Raw genomic sequence first — 25985 nt, forward strand, 5'->3', positions numbered from 1 at the left:
TCAATGTCATTTTCCATGTTTCTAATAGCCAGCGAGAGTAAGGTTCATGCAATTGTGGAAGAGAAGACTGAGAGTCTCAAGGCATCCACACATGTGTACATCAGTCACGGCATCAATGGGGACCATCGATGAAGCTCCATAACTCATATAGTTCCGCATGTTTTTGCAGGATCCTCAAAGACAAAAAATTGATAATGTCATGTTTACCTTGTCTCTTTTTCAAAAACAAAAATATTCTTATTTTTCGCAGAAAAAATATCATGTAATTAGCCGCAGAACTTTATGCTATCGTATCGAACAAATCGCTCGGGCGCAGCTTTGATTAAGTCTATATTAGGGTTATGACTTTTATACAGCCTCATATCCCTGTATGATATTTTGATGAGTTTTTACCTAAGATTGCATAAAATCTTAATTATAAAGTAGTTCGATAAAAAAGCTTCTGCACAAAAATCTTTTAAAATTTTTATTTTTCAGAATTTTTGAAAATTTTTTGAAGTCATCATAAGCAGATATTTAACTGTAAACAATGTATGGGGGCACACGACATAACCAAGATAACATAACCTTTTGCTTCTCACTAATTTTTTCATTGTTTTATAACATATATATTATTTAATATTATATATAAGTTCATTTCATATATCATACAAATTAAAAGTGGTTTGTGCGGGACCTAACATTTAAATGGAATAAAAGTTATTTTAGTCATTAATAGGCTAAAGGTTATTCATTCGTGCAACAGGAAATAATTTTTTGAGAAACAAACTATTTTTCATTTCATAGATTAAAAAAAATCAAAGTGATTTGTGCGGAACCTTTTTTATAATAAAATGGAATCAATGTTATTTTAGGCATTCATATTTGTTAATTATTATTTTCGATTATTCTAAGCCACATCTGTAATTGCATACAACTATTGAGAAGGAGATTATTATTTTTGGTTAGACATAAATATGAATCCTCAATTCTGTGTAATAAAATAGAGGCTGATTTAAAGCTCAAATGTCAAGAGGTTGACCCAGCTTAAGGCGGCAACGAGTGTTTGATGACCAATCATCATTGTCCGCACCCTCAACATACGTAACAATCAATGGCCCAAAACTGACAAGTGGGGATTATTTTCATGTGTCTAAATGAGCACCAAAAGCACATAGCAAGTATTTTAATCTTTTTTAATTAACTTGGCGGTGATTTAAAGATTTCGCTTCTTTACTCCAAAAAAAAAAAAAAAAAAAAACTCTCCTTTGTCTTAAACCCCATATGGAAAGGTAACTTTTGGCTGATGGCCGTAATTGTAAATACTGGAATTAGGTAAAGTGTTTTTGTAGAAGGGAATTTAGCTTTCCTTGTGCTGCTGCTTGCTGGCTTGACTTGAGCCCTTTCGTAATAATTCCAGAAACCAAAGAAAAAAAAAACAAAGAAAGAGAGTAACCGAAAAACAATAAAATATATTATGTCTCATCTTCCTTTCTTTTGTTTGGCCATTTAACATGGAATTATGTGATTTATAGACATTTCTTTTGGTTTTTGTTTTATTACGAGTATTATTCACTTATAAGAATATGCCGGCAAAGTCATAAATAATTGTTATTGTTTTTGTGGTGGGTTATTTCTTCTTTTTCGTCATCATTTCGTTCGGCTGATCTTCTGCTTTTGAGCACTTTTGGTATTTAATTTTTATATTGCGAGGACTTTTAAATCGTTTCTGATGTTAAGAGTTTCATATTTTGACCGCTACAGTTTTTAGGTTTGCTTTTGCCAAAGTCACAACTAATATGAGTAAAGTGTCTTGATTTTCTGTTAGCATTACTTAAATGTATGTGAACAGAAATATTTGGGTAGTCTTTATGAATATGGGCCATTACGACTAAAGTGGCCGAATCAGAAACCTCATTATTAACTTTGTTATTTTAATAATTTTAAATCACCAATTGTTGCACGCTAAAGGTCGTGGGTTCAATTACCAGGCCAGCCAACATCAAATTTTCAATGATGGCAAAATACCCCTCAGTGATGTTGGTGACATTTCCTGAGTATTTCAGCCTTGTAAAACTTCTCTACAAGTGGTGTCTTAGGACACCCCGTTCGGACTCGGCAATAAACAGTAGGTCCCATATCATTGAGCTAATATGAATCGGGGTGCACTCATTGATATGAGAGAAGTCCTCCTTGTTCCATCTGGGATGTTTGTGGAACAATTACAATTAATTGTTTAATTTTAGAAATGTAAAACCTTCCGCCAATATCTTCATGAAAATCACTTGTACCTTTGCATGGAGCGATAAACCGAGATAGACAACTAATAACCATCAGTATCAGGACGATTAAGCGCAATAATTCATCAGGGCTAAATCTAAGTTGCCAACATATCCCTGTAAAAATACTCATTATTTTAACAAGGAATTGTCGCTCGAAAAACGTAGTTTTTTCTTTGTTCACTTATATAAGAAGTTACTTTAAGTCACGCCTACTTATTTAAGTGGTCAAAAAATAACTACAAATTTTTAACGACATGCCCTTGTTAAAATAATGAATTAGTAGGGGGTTTTGTATTGAGTTTTTTGCTGGGATGTACCACGACTAGTATAACAGCGAAATAATTTGTGCCTTGCAGTCCCAGATGATCCATGCATAGCAACTCTGATGATCCAAAAATATTATCGTTTGCTCCAAACATACAAAACAATATTGTAAAAATCATTGACAATACCTATGGTAGGAACAATCATAATCTAGAATTTTTACAAAAACTATTGTCAGAAAACCTGTTACTGAAATTTTTGATTTGATCGCATATAATTCTCGTATTCTCTGGAAAGTATTTTCCACATAACTTTGGTATAAATGTCACGTATAATATTATGAGCATTGACAAACACTACACATGGCCAACTTTTGTAGGTCTAACTAAAAAGACAACAAATTGAATGAAGAAACATAACTACACCATTCCGCTCATCTTCCAAGCACCTACCCTAACATAAGGAATACCATAAAACCACAACAAGTATGAAAAGAAAATAGAAATTACGACCAAAAACGCTTCTCAGATTGTGGTGTAACTCAAAAGAGAATGAGAAAGAATGAGAAAAACACAAAGAAGAACAAGTAAAAAAGTATCAGCCGACTTTGCCGACAGAGATATACCCTCAGCCTGTGTGCATTAAAATATTTTTTTCCACAAAAAACAAAAAACATATGTATTTAGGGGGGTTTTTAAAAATTTGGGCGTATGAACTGACAAAAGTATGGATAGGATAAAAGCTCAACAATTTGCGGGGACATCGATAGATAGGGCATTTTTTATCACACTAGCCTACGAAAAACATAATATCGCTGTAAACAGGGCCACTAGGGAAACCATCGTTAAAAAAGTCCAATGGATCCTCGAACAGACCTTTAACCACACAAAAAGGTTGAACATTTGTGTGGGTGGTACCCCAAGGGTTGCACTGATAGGGCCCAAATTTGAACATAAACTAAGTTTCGATAATATTTAGAGATCCAAAGTTTATAGCAATTTGGCTGCTACGTCTATGAGATATCGCGCGTACCATTTTAGCGTATATTTTCGAACTTTTGTGGGGGAGGTACCGAAATGAGTGGAGCTATAAGCACCACCTTCGAATTTCATCTAATATTCGAAGATATATTACAATATCCAAAGTGTGGACGAACGCAGTATTCGGTTCGAGCTCTCCAGCCACTATATATAATGACATAGGCGTTTTTTTACAACTTTCGGGCTGTTTTCTCAAGAAGTATGGACTTGCCCCTGAAAAAACTTTTACTGTCGTAATTGAGGCAGCGAACAAAAATCAATCTTTATCTGGTAGATATGTTAGGATTTGCCACTCCCATCAAGTGTTATCGTGCCCACAATTTTTCCGAACATTTTTAAACTTTTGTAGGGGAAGTACATGAAGGAGTGGACCGATATGGCTTATATTCGAACTTAAAGTAAGTTTGCACAAAATATTACGAAGGCCACACTTTGGACCGAATCAGCAGATCCGTTCGAGAGTTATCTTGCGCTCCAACCACTATACACTATTTTCTCAGGAAGCATGGGCTTGTCCCTGATGAAACTTGTACCGTCGTATGGGGGGCAGTGAATACAAGTTGCTACAACAAAAATCAAAGCGATTCACGAGCAGTTCCTAAATTGAACTTTTCCGAAGTTTTGTGTGGTATGTACCCGAAGGAGTGGGCCGATTGAGTCCATATTGGAACCTCATTTAAATCAGGATGGATAAAATATTACGAAAGCCAAATTTTGGACCGAATCGGTTCATCCGTTCGAGAGTTATCGTGCGCTCCAGCCAGCCAAACCGACAGACAGACGGACGGACGTGGCTAAATCAACTCCAAATCGTCTGAAACAATTGTCGTCCAAACATACTTGGGGTCTAAAACCATTATTTCGATGAGGCACATTTTGCCCGTATGAAAGTGTATATAAACTCGTTAGCATAAATGCTGAGGGTATAATGAGAAACAAGTAAAAAGTCGTTAAGTGCGGCCGGGCCGAACTTTTTATACCCTCCACCATAAAATAGTCTTAATTAAAATGGAATAATTAGAGTCCTTTCACAATTTTAGGTGGAACAACTTTTCGACAATGGATAGACTCCTACTGCCTCCCACTATTGCTTAAATTACACTGTGAACACAAATGTTGGGACAGAGATAATTCCTTTTGGAGATGAAAGCCCTTGGTGTGTGTATATTAACAACCCCGAAGCACAGATGCGCCGTGAGTCGAACTTCCGCGTTATGGCGTGATGGAGTTTTTGCAAGAGACCCTGTAAGCCATCATGAATTAGCATTATATCTTTGTTGTTGTTTTTGTAGAGCGCTAATTCCTGATGGCCCACAGGGTCTCTAACAAAAATTTCATCCCGCCATAACGCGGAAGTTCGACTCACGGCGGATCTGTCCTTCGGGGTTCATAATATACTCACCAAGGCCTTTCTTCCCCAAGTGGAATTTTCCGTGCCCCAGACTTTCACCTCCATTTTGTTGCACAGTGTTATCTAATCTAATCTAAAATAATATGTTCAGCTAGGTGAAAGGTACCACCTACGGGGCTATATCAAAGAGTCTACCTATATTTAAATTGTTTGGCGGAAAAGTTTTATAGCTGCAGGGAACTTCAAGAGTCAAATTGAGGGTAGTTTCATCAAAACAATGTAGACCCTCAAAAATGGACCCATGTTGGCGAATTTTAGTGAAGAAATTTCGTGACCACTGAAAATTAACGAAAATCGGGAGGTACAGTTATATGTGGGGATATACCAAAACATGGACCTATATTGACAATTATTTTGAATAGAAAAAATTGTAGCAAAAATTCTCAAAATACCTATCATTACAGCAAGTTCGGTTAAAAATTGCAGCTAAAATTGTCAAAATACCGAAAATCGGGAGATACCGTTATATGGGGACTATACCAAAACATGGACCTATGTTGACGATGTTTCGTTGGAGATGTTTTATGACCACTGAGAACTTCAAATGTCAAATTACAGTTATTTCGGTTAAAAACTGTAGCTAAAATTCTCAAAATACCGAAAATTGGGAGGTACCGTTATATGGGGGCTATACCAAAACATGGACCTATGTTGACGATGTTTGGTGGAGATGTTTCGTGACCACTGAGAACCTCAAATGGCAAATTACAGCTAGTTCGGTTAAAAATTGTAGCTAAAATTCTCAAAATACCGAAAATCGGGAGGTACCGATATATGGGGGCTATACCAAAACATGGAACGGGATGTTGACGACGTTTTGTGAAGATGGTTCATGACCACTGAGAACCTCAAAAGTCCAATTACAGCTAGTTCGGTTAAAATTTGTAACTAAAATGCTCAAAATACCGAAAATCGGGATTTACGGTTATAAGGGGGCCATGCCAAAACATGGACCTATGTTGACGATGTTTGGTGGAGATATTTCATGACCACTGATAACCTCAAATGTCAAATTGTTCGGTTAAAAATTGTGGCTAAAATTCTCAAAATACCGAAAATCGGGAGGTACCGTTATATGGGGACTATACCAAAACATGGACCTATGCCCATATCCTTTGGGATATAAGTTTGTTGATCACTAGGAACCCTAAGTGGCAAATTATAGCTAATTCGGTCTGCAAAAGTGGCGAAGAACGTCAAAATTCCTTAAATCCGGAGGTACCGTTATATGGGGGCTATACCAAAGAGTAGACCGATATAGCCCATCTTCGAACTTGACCTGCCTATGGAAAAAATACCCACGGGTGCAAAATTTCAGCACTCTATCTCAATTATTGCGGATGCTAGAGTGACTACAACAGACGGACGGACGGACAGACGGACATGGCTAGATCGTCTTAGAATTCTATCCTGATCAAGAATATATACACTTTATAGGGTCGCAAATGATTAGTTCGATGTGTTACAAACGGAATGACAAACTTAATATACCCTCCAAACTATGGTGGAGGGTATATTATCTTGGAACTTGACCTGCCTATGGAAAAAATACCCACGGGTGCAAAATTTCAGCACTCTATCTCAATTATTGCGGATGCTAGAGTGACTACAACAGACGGACGGACAGACGGACATGGCTAGATCGTCTTAGAATTCTATCCTGATCAAGAATATATACACTTTATAGGGTCGCAAATGATTAGTTCGATGTGTTACAAACGGAATGACAAACTTAATATACCCTCCATACTATGGTGGAGGGTATAAAAACAAAGAAAAGGGGAAATCATACAAACAAAATTCACCAAATTTGTTTTTTCACCGAGAGAAAAAAACAAAATTGTCGAAGAAAATAGAATAATATTGTCCAGCAGATAAAAACTATAATAGAACAAAATCTTGAAGGCGCCCACTGAGTTATTAAACACTCTACCATAATATGGAGGGTATATTAAGTTTGTCATTTCGTTTGTAAATTATCGAAATAATAATTTGCGACCCTATAAAATGATCAGTTCTCAATCAATTCTAAGTCGACTTAGCTATGTCCGTCCGTCTATTGTTATCACGCTATCTTCCGAACGAGTCGAGCCACTCGGCTGAAATTTTGTACACATTTGTTTTTTGGTCTGAACTTCGATAAAGTTCAAAGATGGACTATATTGGTCCACATTTTGGTATAGCCCCTATATAACGGTATCTCCCGATTTCAGATATTTTGACGATTTTGGCCACATTTTCAGACCGCATTAGCTATAATTTGACATTTAACGTTTCCAAGGACCAAGAAACTTCTGCACCAAAAACTATGGACATAGGTCCACGTTTTCTTATAGCCCCATATAACGTTACCGCCCAATTTCCGGTATTTTGACGTTTTTAGCTACATGTTCTGGCCGAATTAGCTATAATTTGGCATTTAGGGTTCTCAGCCATCAAAAAACTTCTCCACCAAACGTTATGGTACAGCTCCCGTATAGCGGTACCGCCCGATTTAAGCTATTTGGACGTTTTTAGCTACATTTTCAGTGATAAGTAGGGGTAACCCCTTAAGTTAAACATAATATGATGAATTGCAATATGACACACATTCAAACACACTTTTCTCACAAACACAATACGCCTTTGATGCAGAACGGAATTGAGAAATTTTGGAAACATCAAACATATTTGTTTCTATAATTATAAAACGTAACATGGTTTTATTCATCAATGTTTAAAGCAACAATAAATAAAATAAGTTAAATTTTCTATGTAAACACCCATCTGAAGAAAGTCTTTTTCTTACAACATTTAAAAGCAAATTTAGTAACCAATAATGTTGCGAATATTTATTACAATGCTCATGTGTGAGTAGTTGGGCTCGAAATCGTATTCATTGATTTTCATATGGAAGTTCAAGGGTTAAATTGTGGGAGTCACGTTTTAAGTTAAGACTTTTTTCGCCAGTGCTCACCTCTCTTTTGCTTTGCCTTTTTGTCAGATGATAATGTGGCGTTTGCCTGCAATTGCGGTACTTTTTTCTCGTATTCTGTCCTACGACAGTTAGAGTTGAGATGGTATTAAATACGACGGAATACCATCCTTAGGTAATATGGCTTAACTCATCCATCCATACCTTTTAGAAAAACAACAAACACAATGATTTACATAATTACGAGAATACCTAATGAAGTTTTCAAATTATAAACGATTACTTATTTAACATATTAACGGGGCACCGCCTTTGTAATAGACCCAGGTCGGATTAGTTTTTTTTGCATTTGTATGACACATATATTTTGTATTATGTAAGAAGGATGGAATAGTGAGAAGAAAATATATGTGAATCAATGGGTAAGCGGCACTAGAAGGAGAAGAATTATGTGGACTATTATTATGACATTATTGGATTACTTTGGTTTTGAAAATTCCCACACCTATTGAACACATATCTTCTAGGGAATCTGTGGGAATATAGTTCAATTAAAATAAGTTTTCATGATGAATTTCTTGGTAAAATATTAAAGATTTGCTTAAGCCTGAGTAAGCTTACATCTAAAGGGAGTTTCTCTCTTAAAAATTCCGACAATCTGGTCATACCGAAATCGAAAACCTTTGTTAATTAATTCCACCTTAATCGCATCAATAAAAAAATTGTTATTGAATTATACACCAACAAAAAAACAATGAACCGTAAATCGAATGTAATCGAATGCTGTCGCTTTTAATGGACACTTGTTGGCCACTGACATGCGCAAAGCACAATCACATTGAGCCTTAAGCACTAAACATTGTTGTTTTAGATTTCCAATGATCCCATATCAAACGATATTTCGTTACGGTTCTCGAAATGTCACAAAAATAAAGCAGATACATCAACGGACACACTTTCCCATCAATCTCGTGCCTATTGTGTGTGCGAGTATGTTGAATTTGTAGTAGAAATCTTTTGTGGTACCAGATTGTACGAGTATATCGAATTTGAATAATTGTTTCTTACCATCAAATGAAACATTGACAAAAATTTGATTTCGGAAAAATATCAAATAAAAAATTCCTGGTACAAATTATTCGAAAGTGTAACATGGCGGCAATCGATTGAATGAAATACCACAATCACCTGGCGTACGAAGAAAGTTTATACAGATTATTGTATATATGTACATCATGAATTCCACAAACTTGTACTCTCGATACGGTGCAAGTTTAGAATAATTTGATGTAAGATAACAATAGTAATAAACCTTGCCGCTTTCTTCGAGTAAAACTTAAATTCATCATTGGTTTGCTAGTGCTTTGGCATATTAGGAATTCTTTAAGGGATTTTATAGCAATAGCCATGCAGACAAATAGGTTTTTACCATCAGAGAAATTATGAAATTAGTACTAGGCAATTTCTAGGATGTAACTTTTGGCCCGTATTGGGATGTAGTTGTAGCTATGGAACGGGATACACCTTTTAATAAATCATTGGCTTTGCTCAAGGATTTGTGGCACTATTATTATGAAGAACATCTGACATTACCACTGACTTTGACCAGTCACAGAGTGACGGGTTCTTCTATACGGGATTGATCCGGAACCACAAAACACCTGTGTTCCGGCCAGCGGCTACCAAATCAGTGTTCATATGTTTGAATTTGCATGGTTTTTATTTGTTGGGAGCAGCGTATCCCGGAATGCCTATGCCGGATTCTTTTGGTCCGTGCCGGGACGGAAAAAACTGCGACAAGGGCTACATTGTTGCATGCTGCGCGAACACGGCGCCCAGCGAGTCGTCGTCATCGGAATACGAGACTCCCTTACAGTTCCCCAAACAGTAGTCGCACACGCAGAATTTGTCACCAGCCCTTGCTATTCCAATCACTGACAATTCATGCTTTTGCAATGGACTTTATTAGTCGGAATAATACCATGGTCGCGCCGCACAGTGTCACGACCGTGGCCAAAAATGGTCAAAATCAAGTACTTCGGAATACAAATTTATTGTTGAAAATTGATAGTGAACTTTTCAATTTGAAAGAATTTGAATTATGGTATTGATTTGTCAAGTAGTTTTTTCCATGTGAAGGTTCAAATCCGATAATTGTTGAAAATATGTATTTTTGTCCTTATTTTACTAAAATGAATAACTTCTATTATTCTCCAATAATTTAATATTTACCCCCAGTTTATGTATTTCGAAACGAAAATGTGTGCGCATGAAAGACACCCAAACTTTAGTTTTTGAAATATTATTTCATTTGCTTTTGCTTCAAAACAAAAAACAAATTTGAAATGCACACTCAAATTTGGTAGTTTTTCTTCCGCATTCGTTTTCTTACACTGTGCAGCAGCATTTTTGGGGGTGTGGAAAATTTCATTTGGAGATGAAAGCCCTTGATGGGTATACTAAAAACCCAAAAAGAAATTTTCGCCATAGGTCAAGTTTCTGAGATATCGCGCGATGAAGTTTTTGGTTTTTCCCCTATAATACTTGGTAAAATGGCTCCATATCTCTGTTTGGCGTTATTGTAGCTTCATTTTGAGGTGACATTGGTGCAGTCAAATCGATTGGCGAATCTTTTTGTAGAACATTTCATTCTTCTAACTCAATGCCTTTCATGCCCTTTTCGTCCTTTATTTCTTGAACCGTAGTGAAAGTACCACAAGATGAGATTTTTCAGCATCCAAATATTCTACAAAAATGTTGCTCAGAAGATTTTAGGTACGGTTCTCTTTGACAGCTAATCGATTTTGCCCCGTTTTCATTGTCCTTTTTGACATTTAATCGGTTTTGGTATAAGTTTAATCGGTTACTTAAAACCGGTTCAAAAATCCGTTTTAATGTCGGAATATCCGGATCAAAAATTGAGATAACCGGATCTATCCTCCAAGAAAATTTGTTAATAACGTGTTCACCATTACAAGAGCTATTTGTGGTAAATATTTCAGAAGCACCCCAGATGTCTACGTAAACAATAACCAATTGTTATGTCTACATACCAATAAATAACCAATGACGAATATACAGAAAAACAAAACATAGTTTATTGTTTTTCTGTATATTTGGATTTTTGAACTCAGAAGTTTGACCTACGGCGGAACTGTCCTTCCGGGTTCATCACATTATATTCATCGACTTTCATCACAAAAAAGAATTCTTCGCCCCCCAGCCTTTGATCTCCATATTTGCGCGTACTGATATTTTCCTTAAAAACGGTTTAAGAAATCGGTTTTTTTGTTCTAGAACTGCAACTAACAAAGTTTTCAGAAGCGAATTAATTTAATTTGATTGACAACTCTATATGCTTTTTAACGGTATACATATAAGTTTAATCGGTTACTTAAAACCGGTTCAAAAATCCGTTTTAATGTCGGAATATCCGGATCAAAAATTGAGATAACCGGATCTATCCTCCAAGAAAATTTGTTAATAACGTGTTCACCATTACAAGAGCTATTTGTGGTAAATATTTCAGAAGCACCCCAGATGTCTACGTAAACAATAACCAATTGTTATGTCTACATACCAATAAATAACCAATGACGAATATACAGAAAAACAAAACATAGTTTATTTCGGAACCAAAACCGATTAAATGTCAAAAAGGACAATGAAAACGGGACAAAATCGATTAGCTGTCAAATAGAACCGTACCTAAAATCTTCTGAGCAACATTTTTGTAGAATATTTGGATGCTGAAAATCTCATCTTGTGGTACTTTCACTACGGTTCAAGAAATAAAGGACGAAAAGGACATAAAAGGCATTGAGTTAGAAGAATAAAATGTTCTACAAAAAGATTCGCCAATCGATTTGACTGCAGACATGTCACCTCAAAATGAAGCTACAACAACGCCAAACAGAGATATGTAGCCATTTTACCAAGTATTATAGGGAAAAAATCAAAAACTTCATCGCGCGATATCTCAGAAACTTGACCTATGGCGAAAATTTCCTTTTGGGTTCTTAGTATACTCATCAAGGGCTTTCATATTCAAAAGAAATTTTCCACCCCCCAGACTTTGAGTTCCATTTTGTGTCACTGTGTTATCGACATACATAAACAGGCCCTTAAAGTAATTTATCATTCTAAAATAAATTTTTAAAGTAGCTTTGGATGTAATAAACATGGATTTAATTTTCGAAAACGAATGGGCCGATCATCATATATTTTTGTGAGCTTATTAATTACGTAATAATCTTGCTTTTGAACGAGAGACTTTCAAAAATATCAATTACAAAAAATATGGCGAACAACGAAATTCAAAATTCGATTTTTTACAAAAAATTTGTCGTTTTTGACCATTAATTGGTCAAAAAACGTTTCTAAAGGAAAATTCTCATATTTAAAGTCAAGAGTTTGATGTATTCAATAAGCTCACAAAAACTGTGAAGACTGAACACCAAACTTCAGTCATTTCGGGTGGATATTGAGGCCACAACATTCAAAATACCGAAAATGGGGAGGTACGGTGCTAGGGGGCCTATATGAAGACGAGGGCCTATACCGACAGATTTCAGGAGGAAACCTATAAACCCCCAATGAAGTCTAAATACCAATTTTCAGCCATTTCGGTGTGACAATGAGGCTAAAACCTTCAAAATACCGAAAATCGGGAGGTACAGTTTTATGGAGCTATATCAAAACGTGAACCTACACCCATGTTTCTCTGTTGGAATGTTTTATACCTCCGCCGAATACTAAACACCAAATTTCAGTCATTTCGGTTAGTCATTCATACTAAAAATCGGGAGGTACGGTTCTATGCGGGCTATAAAATAACGTGGACCGACCATCCCAGCTTTTTGTCCTGGAGATTCTAAGTCAATAATAAGTACTTGTACCAAAATTGATGCACCTACGGTAATTCCTTTTATTTTTTGCCATAGTAAATGTGAATTCGCGACATAGTGCGGCGTAGGCTCAACAACAACTGCAACTTACAGCGCTGTGATCGTTACAACGTACAAAGGAGGCTTCGCTTATTGCACTAATCTGTTAAATACATACATGGCTCTACTGGCCAATACATAGAATGTATAGGGTCGCAGTCAGGTGTGTTATACAGAGGTATAGTCCTTAACTTATACATCCGGCCGATAAATAGCGTTGCTTCCGGTTATAATCTTAACTTTAGCCCGCTTTGGAAGTTCATAACCAACTGGTCTTGGGGGACTTTAATGATCATCATTAGATGTGGCAATCGATCGTTGGAAATGCACGATCAATTAGGACGCCCCTACCAGAATTAGCGGAGACAGTTCGCCAGAACAGCTTGTCATGTGGCCTGTCAAATGACCTCACTTGGTAACCCGTCGTTTCTCTTAAGTCAAATCATCTCCCCATAATTTTCTCCATCAGCAGACTGCACGATCTCTTTACCTCTGAACGCCACACTTTTATCAATCTAAACCTAATTGGCCTAGTTGCAGAGAATTCGCCAATCACCGTTTCAGAGATCTTCGCAAATCTTATAGTCCGGTCAAAATAGACATTGAAATAGCAAAAATTCCCACAGAGCTAAATTTTGGTGGAGAGCTAGGGTTTGCCATTAGAAGCAACGTCCTAAAAGTCCCCATCGATCCCATGTCAAATTTTAAGGGTTTTTAGGTTTTCGGATTTATTTCTTGAAAACGGTAGATCCAATCAAAAAGTGACTAAAGTAAATATTGTAGACAGAAAAATTATCTACGAGTTTGAAATTTATAATTTTTTTCCTAGAAGGAACCATTCTTGAGATAGAGCAGTTCTAAAAACACATAATTTTCATGCACTTACAAGGGAAATATGCACATATTCAGACGAACCGGCAAAAATAAGCGAAGTAATCGGGTCTGTCCCCCAAAAAAATATATATTTTCTTGAAGAGCGAAATTATAGCTATCTTCTAAAAAAAAATTCCAACAAAATCGGAGCGTGTTTAGTAGAGTTATTCAATGTTAGAGTCATTTTATGCGAAAATAGCCCATTTAACCCACATATATAATCGAAAGCCCAACGGGAACGACCCCAACGAAAACTCTCCGATTTTTTTCAAATTTTGTCCGAAGGTAGGGTTTGTTGCGCTGATTAAGGAAATGTATAATTTTCAACGGTTGCGGATCCGGTTCGCCGGTTATTCGACCCGAAAGGCCAAATTTAAAAACCGGGTTAGAACCGGTTCTACTGAACCGATTACTGCAAAGTGGATATCGTTTGAAAGCTTACGGAAGTATCTAAAAAAATATTATTTACTTTAACCGGTTCGCCTCATAATGTACTTACGCGGCTATTTTTTTATTTGAACTTTAGATCGCGATATCTCGAAAATGGTAAGTCTTTTTTAAGAATCATGCACTCGCTGTATCCGAAAAGTACATGCGCCTCAACTGATTTCAAAGAATTCGCGAATTACACGCTTTGTAACTTTTGTGTTTTTTCTTTGGTTGTGATTTCAATATTACTCTGTACTTCAATATTACTCTGTACTTCTGTACTTGGTCTCACATTTTTCTGGACATTGTCTAGATTCTGTACGTTATTATACCCTCCACCATAGTATGGAGGGTATATTAAGTTTGTTTTTCCGTTTGTAACGCATTGAAATACTCATTTGCGACCCTATAAAGTATATATATTCTTGATCAGAGTAAAACTCTTAGTCGATCTGTGCACGTCCGACCGTCCGTCCGTCTGTGGTAATCACTCTAGCATCCACAAAAATGGAGATAGAACGCTGGAATTTTGGGAAAATGCGTCTTTTGTTTGCAGGCAGGTCAAGTTCGATGATGGGCTATATCGGTCCACGTTTTGGTATAGCCCCCATATATCGGTACCCCCCGATATACGGTATTTTGCCGTTTTTAGCTACACTTTCAGGGATCTTAGTGGCCAAAAAACTTATATTCGAAATAATTATGAACGTAGGTCCATGTTTTGGTATAGCCCCATATAACGGTACCTCGGTATAACGGATTTCCGTATCCCCATATAACGGATTTTCGGTATTTTGAGAATTTTACTTACAAGTTTTAACCGAATTATCTGTAATTTAAACATTTGACATTTGAAATTCTTAGTGGTCACCACACCTCTCCACCAAAAATTGTCAAGAAAGGTCGATGTATTGATAGAGCTCCCATATAAAAGTACCTCCCGATTTTCAGTAATTTGATGGTTTTAGCTACAATATTAAACCGAACTAGCAGTAATTTGACATTTGAAGTTCTTAGTGGTCACAACACCTCTCCATAAAAAATATAAAATATAAAAATATAACGGTACCTCCCAATTTTCAGTAATTGGCAATTTTAGCTACAATTTTTAACCGAACTAACTGTAATTTGGCATTTGAAGGTTGTAGTGGTCACCACACATCTGCATCAACAATTTTCAACATAGCCCCAATATAACGATACTTCCCGATTTTCGGTACTTTGAGGATTTTACTTAAAATGTTTAACCACGTAGGTCCATGTTTTGGTATAGCCCCAAAACAAACCTCCCGATTTTCTGTACCTTAGCTCTATTTTTTGGACGAACTTTCTGTAATTTTAAATTTAAAAGCCAACAAAAATTCTGCAAAAAAATTGTGCATTTAAGTTCATATTTTCGAATAGCCCACATACCTCCGAACTAGCTGTTAATGACATTTGAAGTTCCCACGTCATGTACCGATTTTCGGTATTTTGAGGATTCTAGCTACAATTTTTAACCGAATTAGAAGTTATTTGACATTAAAGGCTCCCATCAAAAACTGTCAACATAGGTCCATGTTTTATTATAACCCCTATATAACGGTACCTCCCAATTTCTCGCCCACCAAAAATTGTCAACATACATAGTTAGATATAGGCACCATAAAAAAGGGCTTCCCGAATGAAGTATTTTATGTACATTATCTGACATTTTAACGTACCCACTTAATGTTGGGGACAGGAATGAAAACTAATTATTTTAGTTCAGAATATTTTATGGTGGAGGGTATGAAAAGTTCGGCCCGGCCGAACTTAACGCTTTTTTACTTGTTAAGAATCATAAAGACCATTCTTGTAGACAATTATTGAATCTACAACTTTTACTTTAGCCGGCTTTTCCTAAGTCTTACCGTTGTTGAGAAAAATTAAAAAACTGAATAATCCCTCCAAAAATGACCTTTGACCCCGAATAACTTGTTTTGCACACATGGGATCGATGGGGACTTTTAGTACGTTGCTTCTAATAGCTAACCCTAGCTCTCCACCAAAATTCAGCTTTGTGGGAATTTTTGCTATTTCCCCCTTCTACGCATTTCTATTTTGACCGGACTATTATGACGTTCCGAAAAATCATCACTGCTGCAGCCGCTCCACAGTGGATCCACCCATTGGCCAAAAATAAAAAATGTATGTCAACATTTCGGTACAACATCTGGCAACTCTGACAGCTATGACATGGACCTTTTTAAAAATATATTAGCTTTTATTTCATTCGAACGCGATCTTCTTAAGAATAGGTTCAAAAGTCGGAACATTTGACTAATATATTTTTTTGTAAGTACAACCTATATTTTAAGTGCAAGTAAATATATTCAAAATTTCGCGAAACTAATTCGTATTGCAAAATATTATAGTGGATTTTGAAGGAGGAGGTAATAGCTTAATTTTTATTAAAAAATAGAGTTTTAGCGTGTTGTGGAATTCTAGTTAGCTGCATATTTTCTTAGTGTATTTTATAATGCCAATTCGATCATATACTTAGTTTTAGTCATGATGCCCACCAGTGCCCACCTCGGGAATAATTATCCAAAGTAGGTCATGGGTTCAAGATTATTCAGTATTAAAATCAGCTGCCATCTAGTGCCAGACTATAAATGGTGGGTCGCTGACTAAAGCTGCCTTAGAATAGTGTTTCTATGGATATATTAGTGTATAACTCTGTTATCTGACGACGTACATTAACAAAATTGGCATCAGTGGCAAGATGAAGAAATCTTCCTCCAAAGTTGTCTTACGTTGGCGGTACGTGCCTTCCAGGAAGAACGCTATAAGATCTATATTAAAAATTTTACCAATTTTCACACGAAAATTTTGATTTTTTTAATCCGCTAAATTTGTTGGATTTTATGTTGTTTTGGAGATTGTTTTGTTTCTCTAAGCCTATTTTTGCATCATAAGATAATCGGGAGCTTTGTTCATGTCATTTTGTATTAACAGCATAAAACAATTCTTACCGTATATCCACTACCGAGGGGAAAGGGGGGAGAATGTTACGCTCGTGGTTTCTTAACAGGCGCATTGGCTTGATTTTTACACTCTAAATATTTTTGGCCACTTTCTCCATGCAAGTGGATCCACTGTGCGCTCGCTATATAGCAGCAGGTCGAATACCCGAAGTGAGACCACATTTTCCAGCAGAGGCAATGGAATTAGCAGAAGAGCGTTATGGGCTTCGTCGAGCCAACATCACTGACCCTAGAGTCAAGGAGATGACACTGGAAGATAACAGGTTGGTCGGTGAGCATATGTGGAACAAGTGGCTAAACTATCTGAAAAGTTGCAACATCGGAGCCGCAATAAGTGTATTGTGGGCAACGGCTAAATTATTCTCGAACCTTGGAAGAATGGATATTGGTAATGCTGAAACAGCTAGATGAGCCGGGAGTGGAGCCCCTCACCAAAGTTCTCCACCTGTCGTTAGCCACCCTCATCGTCCCTGAAGTCTGGAAATGGTCAAAGAGGTCCCGCTACTGAAGCCAGGCAAGGATACCAGCAAAGTTTAATCGTATAAACCGATTTCGCTTTTCTCTTGAGGCTTTTCTCCTCCCCAGCTTCAGTTTCCGATCATCTGCATGGGTTCCGAGAAAAGCACGACAACAGTGCTGCAGCCACCATACATATTAGTCGAGGACTCATTCAGAGGCGTGTGATAGGACAGTATTGGTGGAGATCGGCTTATCAAAAGCCATTAATACTGTCAAGCACTCCACGCTGTTTGAGGGCATTGAGCAGTCAAGTTTGAAGCGTTGGATAATCAATTTTATGCATGGACGCCAGTCGTACATGGAATTCAAGAACAAGAAGTCCAATCACCCTAAAGTGAAACAGGGAGTTCTTCGAAGTGGGGTGATACCTCCGGAACTGTTTAACCTCTATCTCACTTGTATTCCTCCCCCTTCAAACGGCATTGAGATCGTAACGTATGCGTCAATTTTAAAATTCTAATGTCAATTTTAAAATTCTAAACTCATACTTTATAGATCTTTTTTTGGCCAGGAATACGCAAATATCCGCCCCTAATTCGAAGGCTACTCTGGTTCCATATGGAGTTCGCAGATGTACTGGTCGATGGCAGCACAAATCCGACCACTAACTACCCCAAGCTTTTAGGGGTAGCATTCAACAATGTTATAGCATCGTCCGCGTTTCCATAGCTATCTGTCAAAAGCTGAGATTCCTTCATTTCCAGGTACTCAAGTCACTAACTAGTGTTGAAATAAAGAAAGTTTTTTGACCACGTATAACGCAATAAGTCGGTCTGAGGTAACCTATGCTGCACCTGTATTATTCATGAATGTAAATGCAACGCTATAAAAAAATTAAACCTGTCTCATGTAATCAGTGGGCCATCTACCTGGAGAGACAAAGATTCCTCCAGTACAGCAACATCATGGCATGCTCTCGTTGCAGGACTGGCTCGGATGTTAACGTGAGATCTATCCTAATCACCGGATGATGAATAGGACCCCTCATCTATGCATGTCAGGAGGGATCTGATAAGAGATAAGAAACAGGTTTGTATATACCATGAACAGCTATCGTGTGAATGCGGTCCTCGAAGAACATTCCCCATCTATAGCAGCTGGGGAGCGTCATTTGCCACGACAAACCAGAGAAGTTTGGCTCTACTACGATTGGGATGGTGCAGCCGTCTAAATTCCTGTAGGGCAAGGATCGATGACACGGTGTAAAACACCTGCCCAGCATACGACGCATGCGACACGAGCCTGCATGACAGAGTGTGCCTTTTTAACTTCCCTGCCAAACCTACTCAACTAATTCCCGTAGGTTTGTGTTTACAATCACATTCCTAGAACTGGGTATATCCAGGGTCAGATTAAGCAGAATAAGTAAAAATCGTTAAGTTCGGCCGGGTCGAACATTTTATACCCTCCACCATACAATATTCATAACTTAAATGGTGGAGTTTTTTTTTTGACCAAGGATACTCCAAATGACTGTATTCGATCAGAAAATGTTTATAAAATATCATGAAGTGGACGGTACCTTTATATGGAGGCTACATCAAAGAGTGGAGTCATGTTGAAAATTGTTGGTGGAGAAGTTCGTGACTGCAGTGAACTTTGAATTTCACATGACGTGTTGTTCCGTCAGCTTTACTAAATAATGGACCTATATTGATGTCTTTGGTGGAGACGAGTTGGGACCACAGACGAGTTGTGTGACAGTTCAGTCAACAATTGTAGCTAAAATCTTGAAAATCGGGAGGTATAGTTATATAGGGGCTATAACAAAACATGCACATTGTTGATAATTCTTGATGGAGATGTTTTGTGACCACCGAGAGTCTTTAATGTTTTATTATACAGTAGAATCCCGATAATTCGCACCTCGTTAAATCAAAAACCTCGATAATTCGCAAAAGCTGTCGGTCCCTTAAAGCCATTTTCTTCGCATTTTAACCTCGCTAATTCGAAATCCTCGATAATTCGTATAAAATTGTCGGTCCCTTGGATTATGAATTATCGAAGTTCTACTGTAGATGGTTCGGTCTACAAATGTAGGGAAACTCCTGAAAATACATATAATATGGGGCTATACCAAACCATGGACCAATTTTTGATGCATACGTTTTGTGACCACTGGGTAGTTCTGTCAAAAAATGTAGCTAAAAACCTGAAAATACCGAATATCGGAATGTATCGTTATATGAGATCAAAACATGGGCCGATATAGGCCATCGTCTAGCTTGCCCTGCCTATGGAAAAACGAAAATTGGGTGCAAAAAATACCGTCCTAGCTCAATTCTTGTGGACTATAGAGTGTTTACAGCAGACCGTTATTTTAATTTTTTGTGACCGCACATTTACTGTTCCGTATAGTAACATCAAAGGGCATCATAGTAGAGGTCTTACACAAGCCAGCGATAAACGTTGGTTGTTCTTAGTTAACACTCCGGATGAAGTAAGCAAATCTGGAAACTGATATTTTACCTGAACTCTTAGGTCTTCAACCTCCGTTACTTATCTTACTCTCCATCTATTAGAACCAGAATGTGAAATCCGGAAAATTCTATAAACACCTTCTGTGACGAACAAAAAGAAACATTGATTGCGCCATAAAATGTCACTGGTAGCCCTATCTTTTTGACACACAAGGAAGAAACATATAAACGTCGCAAAACAATTGTAGTGGAATAACTACGGGTGTCATGTGATTAGTAGTGAATCATCCTCATGAAAATAATATGATGATTTGGACACACATATATATGTACACCGAGGAAAAAAGGCCTCTCTAACATATGTCCCAAACATATTTTACAGCAAGCTTATATATGTTTGGGTGCCACCGTGGTGCAATGGTATGCACACCCGCCTTGCACGCTAAAGGTCGTGGGTTCGATTCACCGGCCAAGCAACATCAAACAATTTTCAACGGTGGCAAAATACCCCTCAGTAGTGTTGGCGATATTTCCTGAGTATTTCAGCCATGTAAAACTTCTCTACAAGTGGTGTCTTAAGACACGCCGTTCGGACTAGAGGTGGGCGCGTGTCGTGCTGTGAGTAGTGCGTGTTCGTGCCTTCTCGAAAAACGCCGTGTTTGTGCGTGTCGTGCCGGAATGAATTTTTGGCCGTGCGTGATCGTGTTTTTTTGTTCGACACGGTTTTGCACAACACGACTAAACACGATCTGCACTATGTGACACGATCGTGCTAAATTTTTGGTCTCCCTTTAGAAGTCGTCCAAGATACCTTACTAAACACGAACATCGAACAAGAATATAAAACCGACCAAAATATTCCTAAAATTAATTGCATCGTTTTTGTAGTCTGGTACTTATTGTTATGGAGAGGCCAGAGTATGAGTGAAAAAAGATGATGTTTGTTTGCCATTTGTTTTGTTCATGAGAGAAGCAAATACAAAAACTAATCTGAGGGTTAACGCAATATATTCTCTTTGGATGATGTTATTGAAAAACGTCCTCTTCCCGAATTGAGAAAACTGATTGACTGCCCAAAAAAAGTTGTAAGATATTTTAAACACTCGGAGCTAAACCACAAATTGTCGAAAATGTTAAAACAAGATACAAGAACACGTTGTAATTCAACATATATTATGCTTAAGAGCATATGGTAATATTCAAAAAAGTTTTACAATCCTTGAAGTTGAGGTTTACCATTTAATAAGTCGCAAACTGTTAATATATTTTATAAAATATGGATATATTTATATTAATTGAAGTGTTTTAGCCACGATCTCATAATATGGACCATAACAAATAATTTTCGTGGAAGCTGCGTTGGTTGGTAATATAAAAAAATGAGAAAAATGTGTTGAAGTAAACAAGTTTTTTTGTGTTCTTTCTTGATTTCTGGCCAAACCACGCAAAACTCAAACCTGTGCTCAAAGAGAGAACTAAAGAATACACCTTGGGCAACATGGTTCTAGTGTATGACTTTTCGATATATACACTGCATCCCCTAAAATCGGTGCTGACATTTTGAAGTTTTGATTTCAGTGTTTTTCGAATTGTTCTTATAATTAGAGGGTGCAACTAGATAATAATCGAAACTAGTATATAGGATTGTAGAACTCACGATTCCACGTCGTTCAATGTATATCTCATGAGTGTGCTCCGTACAGCTTCCTAGTAATAGGAGTCAAAAGGCGAAAATTTGGTGCGTAAATTTTCTGAAAAAAACTATTTTTTTGCTTTAAAATTTACAACTGTCGTACAGGTACCCCTGAACCCCGCGTGATTTTAGTTTTTTTACGTGCCGGATCTAATAATCCATTCCGCGTTCGAATCCATCCACTAAAACGCCGGATATAGATACCCTGAAAGTAGGAAAATCTGCAAAAATATATTTTGACAATTCCGCGAATTGAACCGCGAATTTCTTTGATTATTTTTACAGAAATGTAATCCTTTATACGCGATTATAATATTTGCCAAAAAGGTGTGTCACAAATTACAAAGATTCGGGAGTAATATCCCTATTTATCCCAAAATAGAATGTGGTGGCACATCCGCAGTTCTTGGCGAATCTGTCTAAAATAATTTATATTGACGTATTTTTAATAGGCGGCCATTGAAATCGGATGCACATTATAATGATATGCACATCGCGTAATTTTTGCCCACGTGAAGGTTTTTTGAATAGTAAGATGCAACTGATGGCACATTTTGGCCACTGAATGAAACATGGGAAAATCCATGCATATTGATAGACATGGACTCCCTGTATCCGAAAATCACGTGCACCTCAACTGATTTAAACGGATTCGCGAATTATACGGTTTTTAACTTCTATGTTTTTTCTTTGATTGTAATTTCAATATTACTCTTTACTTCTTATTTCTATTGCTTATCACAGAAAGCAAATATATTTTCACGATGACTAATTACTTTTCTTGTAGAAGTTTAAGCAAAATACTTCAGGATTTGAATGGAAATTAAGCGAAATAATAGAATAACTCCCAAAATTTGTTTTTCAAATTTTTCGCATTTAACCAAAAAATATATTTTTGAAATAATTTCCAACAATAAGTTTCCTTTCTTTGTTGTTGCTGTAATATGCAAGTTATAAACGCGATCTTTATAATTTTGGTCTCATATTTTTCTACGCGTTGTCTAGATTATGTACGTATTTTTAAATTATTTGTTTAGAGATTTTTATGGACTCTGAGTTAGAATAAATAAAATTTACTCCATGATTTGTTCCATATTTCTTGATTTTCCGCGAAAATAAAAATAAATTTAGCAACTATTTTAGCATCTACGCATAGATATCAAATGCTGTTAACGATTCATATATACATGTTCTTATTACAACACAATAGGAATTTTCAAATATTTTTTCTTTATAAGAGATTAAAACGCTCCAGCATCCAATTTTGTGAACGCGAACAGATTTGAAGCCACGATTTTTTTCGTAACCCATGTACCAAAAATGGCGGATGTGCTCGCCAAAAAAATATTTAATTTTTTTTCTATGGAATTTTAAAGGAAATTTGAAAATTACCATATACCATGTCCACAATGAGATTAAGAGTATTTTGCTAGAAAAGAATGAGTTGGATCGTATATCTGACTTAAAGTTTTCATTTCTAGAACTTCTATTGGGTTTTCATAAAATATTAAAAGAGTGTTCCGATATATAAAGCTCGGAAAAATACCCTACTATGTACATTTTTGCCCTTTGGTCTAACAAACTTTTGAAAGTCTGCCCAATTGATACCATTGACTCTTAATACATGAAAGATTTGAGAGCTAAAACTAAACAATCATTGCTTAAACGCTTTGTACCAACAATGACACATCTAATAGGGACGATTTTATTTCTGTCGTTTTTTATTAGCTAATGTAAAAGCAATGTTACTTGATATACAAAGTGAGAACATATGATGAGCAGGAAATTACAATGCCATATTTACACGAATTACATTGTGCAACAAAATGGAGATGAAAGTCTGGGACACGGAAAATTCCTCTTGGGGAAGAAAGGCCTTGGTGAGTATATTAAGAACCCCGAAGGACAGACCCGCCGTGAGTCGAACTTCCGCGTTATGGCGTGATGAAGTTTTTGCTAGAGAACCTCTAAGCCATCTGGAATTAGCGTTATATCTTTGTTCACTGTTACTTTAGCTTATTTTTGAGATGACATGTATTCAGTCGAATCGAATGAGGATTATTTTCGTAGAGCACTTCGACCTTCTAAATCGCTTCTGTCAACGTCCTTTTCGTTCTTTATATTAAGAACCGATATAAAAATACCACAAGATGACGTTTTTCAGCTTCGAAATGTTCTGCAAAAATGTCGCACATGTCATCTCAAAAATAAGCTAAAGCAACAGTGAACAAAGGTATAACGCTAATTCCTGACGGCTTACAGGTTCTCTAGCAAATTCTTCATCACGCCATAACGCGGAAGTTCGACTCACGGCGGATCTGTCCATTGGGATTCTTAATATACTCACCAAGGGATTTCATATCCAAAAGGAAGTATATCTGCCCCAAAAAGACGAAAAATTAAAAAGCCTCCAATTGATACAGAAATTGATATGCATTATGGAGTGCGTATCTAGCCAGACTGATGCTTTAAACTTTTGGAAACAATCTAATCTAAAATATTTAAAACAAATAGCCAGGAAGTTTTTGGCTATACTCGTCAGCTCAGCAACGGGAGAAGGTTTTTTTTACATCTGGAAATATTCTCAATGGAAGTCGTACTAGACATTTGAAGACTAATGTTTTTAAATAAGTATAGAAAAATTAGAAGTTCATATGAATATTTTTTTAAAAACAAATAAATGTACACTAGGGCTATAACCAAAAAAATACCACCACATAGCCGTGTAGAGCGTGGAAAACTATTATGAAATACGGCGTCAATTTTTCTCTATCGCGAAAAAAGTTTCCGCACCAAATGCATTGAAGTTCAGTAATGCATTTTTTAATTTTAGCTGTTATGACAACATATTTGCTTTTAATTAAAATTTTTATTTTTTTGTAATCTAATTTAAAATCATTATCAAAGCGTTCTGGACCAATTTGTTCTCAAATCGCGCTATTTCGGAGCATATTAGGAACTTTTGATACTATTGCAATTTTTGCTTTTTCTTTATAAACTCGTGAATTTTATGTTTATATTTTTTGTAGCTACCGGACAAAAGAATATGGGGTCATTTGCAACGAAGTCGCGAAAGTTACAGGCTGTTTTTGTTGACTTTGCCTGTGAGAATCGTATATGTTTTTTACAAAAATACAACACCCGTACCACGTGGGGAATTTTGTCCTAATAATGAAAACGCGTTTCTAAGATCGATTCGGTGAAAAAAGTTTCCGCGCCGACTGTAATTACTGAAACCCTTTTGATATTTTTTCTACTTACAATTTTAAATTTGCTTTGTTTGAATAAATATTCATAGAAAAAAATACAATTCTCACAGGCAAAGTCATTAAAAACTGTCTGTAACTTTCGCGAATTTGATGCAAATGACACCACATTCTCTTGTCCGATAGGTACAATAAATATAAACATAAAATTCACGAGTTTATAAAGAAAAAACAAAAATTGAAATAGTGTCAAAAATTCCTAAAATGCTCCGAAATCGCGCGATTTGAGAACAAATTGGTCCAGAACGCTTTGGTAATGATTTTAAATTAGATTACAAAAAAATAAAAAATTTAATTAAAAGCAAATATGTTGTCATAACAGCTAAAATTAAAAAATGCATTACTGAACTTCAATGCATTTGGTGCGGAAACTTTTTTCGCGATAGAGAAAAAATTACACCTTTTTTCATAATAGTTTTTCATGCTCTACACGGCTATGTGGTGGTATTTTTGATATTTGCAAAAAAGTGCAAAAAGTTATATCCCTAATGTACACCTATATCGATTTCTCATTTTTTGTAATTTCGTGCGTGAGTGTGCGTGTTCGTGTCTTCTCGAAAAACGCCGTGTTTGTGCGTGAATGTGCATAAAAATTTTGGTTCGTGTTTTTGCATGTCCGTGCCTAATTTTTTAGGCACGCGCCAATCTCTAGTTCGGACTCGGCGATAAACAGTAGGTCCCATATCATTGAGTTAATATGAATCGGGGTGCACTCATTGATATGAGAGAAGTCTCCCTGTCCCATTTGGGATGTTTGTGGAACAATTATTATTATTATTATTATTATTATTATTATTATTATTATTATTATTATTATTATTATTATTATTATTATTATTATTATTATTATTATTATTATTATTATTATTGTTATTATTATTATTATTATTATTATTATTATTATTATTATTATTATTATTATTATTATTATTATTATTATT

The sequence above is a fragment of the Musca autumnalis genome, unplaced genomic scaffold (genome assembly GCF_047663935.1).
Source record: "Musca autumnalis isolate F117 unplaced genomic scaffold, ASM4766393v1 scaffold_2, whole genome shotgun sequence".
Classification (NCBI taxonomy): Eukaryota; Metazoa; Arthropoda; class Insecta; order Diptera; family Muscidae; genus Musca; species Musca autumnalis.